This window comes from Protomyctophum parallelum (assembly GCF_964188405.1).
Source record: "Protomyctophum parallelum genome assembly, chromosome: 10".
NCBI lineage: Eukaryota > Metazoa > Chordata > Actinopteri > Myctophiformes > Myctophidae > Protomyctophum > Protomyctophum parallelum.
The window spans coordinates 35,311,746-35,318,024 of record NC_139704.1 but is presented as its reverse complement, the minus strand read 5'-3'; the positions used below and the strand labels follow the sequence as shown (position 1 = coordinate 35,318,024).

Below are 6,279 nucleotides of genomic sequence, written 5' to 3'. Positions count from 1 at the left end.
AACACATAAAATAAATAAAACTCAACTAAAAGCAAGGGTGAAGAGGTGAGTCTTGAGTTGAGATTTAAAAATGTCTACAGATGGTGCGTGTCTGAGCTCGAATGGAAGTTTATTCCAGGCTGTTGGGCCATAGAAGCAAAAAGCTGCCTCACCGTACTTTTTTGTGCACATACCTTTAGGCACTTCAAGTAGGCCAGCGTTGGAGGACCTGAGGGGGCGGCTAGGGACATATCTAGGTAGGCAGTCACGGAGGTACGGAGGTGCGAGACCATTGAGAGCTTTATAGACAAGTAACAGAATTTTAAAGTCAATCCTGAAAACAACCGGAAGCCAGTGCAGTGATGCCAAAACTGGAGTAATATGTTCTCTCATCCTAGTTCTAGTTAAAACTCTAGCTGCTGCATTTTGGACAAGTTGTAATCTGTCAGTCGCTTTCTTAGGGAGTCCTGAAAAGAGTGCATTGCAGTAGTCAAGCCGAGAAAAAACAAAGGCGTGGATTAGCGTTTTTGCATCGTCCAAGGACAAATAGGATCTGATCCGTGCAATATTTCTAAGGTGAAAAAAAGCAATCTTGGTAACATGATTAATGTGTGAATTAAAATTCAATTCAGAATCAATAATAACCCCCAGGTTCTTTACTGTACTGTTACCTTCTACAGTCAGGTTGCCAAGTCTGCCAATTATTGATTCTCTTTGCTCGCTAGAACCGATTATGAGAACTTCCGTCTTATCCTCATTCAGTTTGAGAAAGTTCTCACTCATCCAACACTTGATACCAGACAGACAGGTCAACAGCGGGTCCAAAGCACAGGGATCGTCTGGGGCCACAGCAAGATATAGTTGGGTATCATCAGCATAGAAATTAAAATTGACTCCGTGATTGGTAATGAGTTCACCCAATGGCAGAATGTACAAGGAGAACAGCAGAGGACCAAGAATCGAGCCTTGTGGGACACCAGAACTGATGTCGTGTTTGTCTGAGTCAAACTCGGCTAGATTGACAAAGTAACTTCTGTTTGAAAGGTAGGAGGAGAACCAGGACAGGGCCGTACCAGACAGGCCTATCCAGTGCTCCAGACGCTGTATTAAAATTGAATGATCAATCGTGTCAAATGCAGCCGTTAAATCTAGCAGTAGGAGAACGGATACATGTTTCTTGTCAGCAGACACCCTAAGATCATTCATTACTTTTACAAGGGCAGTTTCTGTGCTATGATTTTTCCTAAAGCCAGATTGGAATTTGTTGTGCACATCATTGCTCTGTAGAAATACGTCCAATTGATGAGAGATGCATTTCTCCAAAACCTTGCCCAGAAAGGGCAGATTCGAAATGGGTCGATAGTTACCCAAATCAGAGGGATCCAGATTATGTTTCTTTAGTAGGGGCCTGACTACGGCCGTCTTCAGAGAGTCTGGGAAGACGCCTGTCTGTAGAGAGCTGTTTACAATTTTTAGGATATCTCCAATCACACTGTCTAAGACCTCTTTGAGAAAGGTGGTGGGAATTGTATCCAATGAACAGGAGGAAGATGTCATCTGTGATATGGTTTTGCGGGAGTTCGTCTTCATCAATTGCGCAAACGATAATAGGCTCCCCCTGGAGAGATCTACCCTGGGACCGTTAGCTGCTGTTTGAAGTTTGCACTAGCAACAGCACCATTCAAAATATCAGCTCTAATGTTAAAGATTTTGTTATCAAAAAAGCATGCAAACTCATTACACTTAGCTTTAGAGGCCGGGGAATGACTGCTTGTAGGACTGGGGGGGGTTAAAAGTCGATCAATGGTAGAGAATAGGACTCTGGCATTTGTCTTGTTCTCGTTAATAATGCCAGAGAAATATGCCTGCCTTGCTAGACGCAGGGCTTTGTTATAGGCGACTGTGACTTTTTAAGAATCTCTAGGTGGGTGGTGAGTTTATTATTATTATTATTATTTATATATTATTATATACAAGCTACGAGCTTGTAGATCTGCATAGTCTGCATAGTCATACTCGTGCTCCTGAACCAACACATAGTGTGAACACGGACATTGCTGTTCCTTGGAGTGGTTGCACCACTCAAAAAAATATTAAAAAAAAAAGTTATTCAGGTTTTAGATTTTAGATCTCATCCACTAAAATGGGATGAATTAAATAAAAAATTGGATGACGTCCCAACCGGAAATGACACAGAATGTTGCCCCGACCGGCGCTCCCAGCCTGTGGAGCGGTTGTGCTCGGTTATGATATCAATAAAGTTCCATCCTGTGATTAATCTATTTTTGAAAAATCATGAAAATGTGGTGCAAATCTTGAATATATATTCTTTCAGCATTTTTAGCTCAAAATAAAGGGAAGCTCCGCACACTCAGATCTGCGAACGATCAATTTATTTGGCAAGCTTTCGGTCTACTGACCTTCTTCAGGCATTTTTAGCTCATATCTTTGCTTCTGGGGTGTCCCTGGAACAACATATTTTCAGATGGGGGGGGGGGGGGGGGTCGGTGGCCAATTACATATAATTATTGGCTTCTTGACATGAAATATCGAGCACCACTGATATAGAAACATGAGGTATTTCAGAAAACTTTAGAAGACATTTTTTTGATTTCGACGTCAGATCGAAATGGGTCGAGAGAGAGAGAGAGAGAGAGAGATGAGAGAGATGAGAGAGAGAGAGAGAGAGAGAGAGAGAGAGAGAGAGAGAGAGAGAGAGAGAGAGAGAGAGAGGTTGCAAAGCACTACAAGATGCAGTGAGTGACATCTCAAACCTGCACTGGAATCCATGCACTTCTTCACACCTGAACACGCCGGGATCTGCATCAAACTCCCCTCACCCTTCCAGGCCCTGCTTCCTACATATACCCCCTGACCTGGGGGGGGGGGGTAACCTTAGAGTATATAATGAATAGAGACGGCAACCGGAGGAAACCCCTGAGGCGAAATGGACATCGTGGTCCGAATTTGGTATCGCAGCGCTGGGCCCCAAACACATGAACGCGCTGGTCCGTTGACTTATCATCGTGCACGTTCACGATGCCACGTGAACGGCTGTTTCATATTGTGAACGCCGCTGTTTCATATTGTGAACGCGTGCAATGATATAGTCAACGGCACAGCACGTTCATGTTATTGGGGCAACCCATCCCAAAATGCACTCTGTTACCTACCCGGAAGGAGGAGTGAATTCGCCTCAGGCGCTTTTGAGCAACTTAATGCAAATGGATGGGAGGAGGAATCCGGTGCTGTCTCTATTCATAATATATACTCTAAGGGGGTAACTGACTCGCACAGTGACGCACACGCGAGCGAACACACACACACACACACACACACACACACACACACACACACACACACACACACACACACACACACACACACTTACTTCAGGGTGCTACATTTGTGTTTTCCTCCCCTCTCACCACACTCCTTAGATCACCTTTCTCTCTTTTCTGTGTGTTCCCTCTCTATGTGTTTGGGTTTGTGTGTTTCTGGGCCAAGACACTGGGATCAGTGCACACACACTACACTACTATAACACACAACACACAACACCAACACACACACACACACACACACACACACACACACACACACACACACAGAGAGAGAGAGAGGCCCTTTTTCAACTCACTGCAGCTTGGCACTGGGTGGGGGGGGGGGGTGTGTGTGCCATCCTCACACTCACCACATACACTGACGGTGAGCAAACTAAACTTCTTCGTCTGCTCCGCATTCCCTTTACGCTCCTCTTTTGGCTCCCCTCCTCCTCGTGGCCATCTCTGCGGCCACGGCTATGCTCATTGTCTGCCTTCCTCCTCGGCCCGCTCTCACCTCCTCCTCCACACCTCCTTCACTCCTCTCCCCTTTCGCTCCTCACTCCTCTCCCCTTTCGCTCCTTCACTCCTCTCCCCTTTCGCTCCTTCACTCCTCTCCCCTTTCGCTCCTTCACTCCTCTCCCTTTCACTCCTTCACTCCTCTCCCCTTTCACTCCTTCACTCCTCTCCCCTTTCACTCCTTCACTCCCTCTCCCCTTTCACTCCTTCACTCCTCTCCCCTTTCACTCCTTCACTCCTCTCCCCTTTCGCTCCTTCACTCCTCTCCCCTTTCACTCCTTCACTCCTCTCCCCTTTCGCTCCATCACTCACGGTTTACTGAACAAACACTCTATAGCAATGCTCAGAATATAGAGCTTTAACATTTTTATTTTATTTTGTTCTAAACAAAACATGTAACTTTACACCACCGTTTAAACTCTTCACCTTTAACTCACCCCTCTCATCTCGTCTCCTTTCCACTACATCTACAATGTCTTTGCTTAACTCCTTCCCTCTCTTCTGTGGCATCTTCAACGCTCCCTCTGCATCTCCTCTCTCCTCACCCCCCCCGCCCCACCCCAAACGCATCCCTCCAGTGTGGACGCTCCTGTCTTTGTGATCATCTCCCCGATGCATCTGCTGAGGGTGGTGGCATCATGATGGCCCCCGCCATACCTACCTACCGGCATTGGCTTGGCTTGGCACTCTCTCTGGTGCCTTGCATGCATGCAAAAGGGCAGCGGGCAGAGGGGGGGGGGGGTCGGTGGAGAGGTGGTGGTGGGGGTGGCTGGGTGGGTGGGCCGCCCCCCAGAGCGAGGGTATATATAAAGAAAACTAGATATGAAAAAGGAGACGAGGAGATAAAAAGGTAGATATGGACCGCTGTTAAAAAGAGAGAGATAGATAGATAGAGAGAGGAGGAGTGCTTCTGTTGGGATGAAAAGCTGTGCCTACTGGGCACAGTTTACTGCCCCGGATGGTGCCACTGGAACAGCATGGGCCATGTGAAAGGCACAAAGTCACCCAGATGACAACACAGAATGATATGTATACAGTATATAACCTTTGCAATGATGTTACGCACCTTGGTCTAGGGTGAAGGACAGGTAAACAACATAATGTGAGAGGAGACAGGGTTGAAAAATAACTTTAGTTTATTGTTGTAGCTCTTTTTTTCCCGGACAAAGTTTACATTTCCTTGTTCTTTGGTTCACAACGGTATAGTATTGGCTTCAAGGTGCAGGTTCTATTCTAAGGAAAACGGCTCTTAACTAGAAATCAAAAGGTTACCCCTATAACTAAAGGCCCTAACAGAGAGTTAAACAAAAATACAATTATAAATTCCTAACTCAACCTATAACTGACCAAAAGTACAATAAATCAGAGAAAGAAATACCTGGCACCCCTTACATGGTGAGTAGGAACCGGGCTTCATATTAGCAAATAATAGTTTAACAGATTTATAGAACAACAATGATTATGAACTGAGGCTTTTAAGTTAATGACTAAAGGCTTTATACTTTAAAGAACAGGGCAACGAACAAAACAAAACGTATCTTAATGCATCACTTACGGCAGAAGGACTAACAACTAATAAAGAACAAACTAAACAAAATGGCGTGGAGGACTAGAGGATCGAGTCTCTGCTGCAGATATGCTGTCGTCCTCTCTTAATTTTCTGAAACCATACATGTTCGTGGAAGATGCTTCTATAATAAACATGTATAGGGCTATTCTATAGTTTGATCGTTTCAAATAACTTGACTGAAATCAGACATGCGGCGACTGAGAACTTTAATCCATGCACACAGGCGCACACAGTCCACACACACACACACACACACAACACACACACACACACACACACACAAATAATTCACACATACACGTTAAACCATTTAGGCCTGACGTCGAAATAGGAAAAGAAAAAACGTTCGCTCCGAAAGAATATATATTCAAAGATTTGTGCCGCAATTATTTTTTTACGATTTTTCAAAAATAGCAGATCTACAAGCTCGTAGCTTGTAGATCCAGGTACTGTCAATTAGTATACCGCAAAACATTCCAAGAGAGAAACGCGGACACACGCAGAAATTATTTTGACAAGAAACGGCAGACAAGAGGAAAAAGGGAAAGGTTTAGAGAGTGACGGATGAACTATGATGTATTATAGAGAAGGAAGATTGGATAGATGGATAGATGGATAAATGGAAAGAATGGATGAAAGACAGAGCACTGGTGCTATCTGTGTGTGTGTGTGTGTACTGTCCTCCAGCAGTAGTAGTAGTGTGTGTGTGTGTGTGTGTGTGTGTGTGTGTGTGGTGTATGTAGGCCAGTGTCCCAGGGCACACTTGGCTGGGGTGACAACAGTCGTAGCACGACAGATTTGCCTCCCATCTTGCCCGAGGTCTTCCCAGTCAGCGATCTGTCTGTTCTCTGCCGCCCCACCACCCCCCCACCCCCCCCCCCCCCCCCC

At 45.4% G+C, this 6,279-nt stretch overlaps 1 protein-coding gene and 1 long non-coding RNA gene across 2 annotated transcripts in view; one reads left to right on the top strand and one right to left on the bottom strand.

Annotated features, from left to right (window-relative positions):
• Nucleotides 1-6,279, top strand: part of sdccag8 (SHH signaling and ciliogenesis regulator sdccag8) — a 64,909-nt gene that overhangs the window by 13,879 nt on the left and 44,751 nt on the right. The window lies entirely within an intron of this gene.
• LOC310865945 overlaps nt 1-6,279 on the bottom strand; it is a 71,503-nt gene that overhangs the window by 57,829 nt on the left and 7,395 nt on the right. The gene's annotated exons all lie outside the window — the stretch shown is intronic.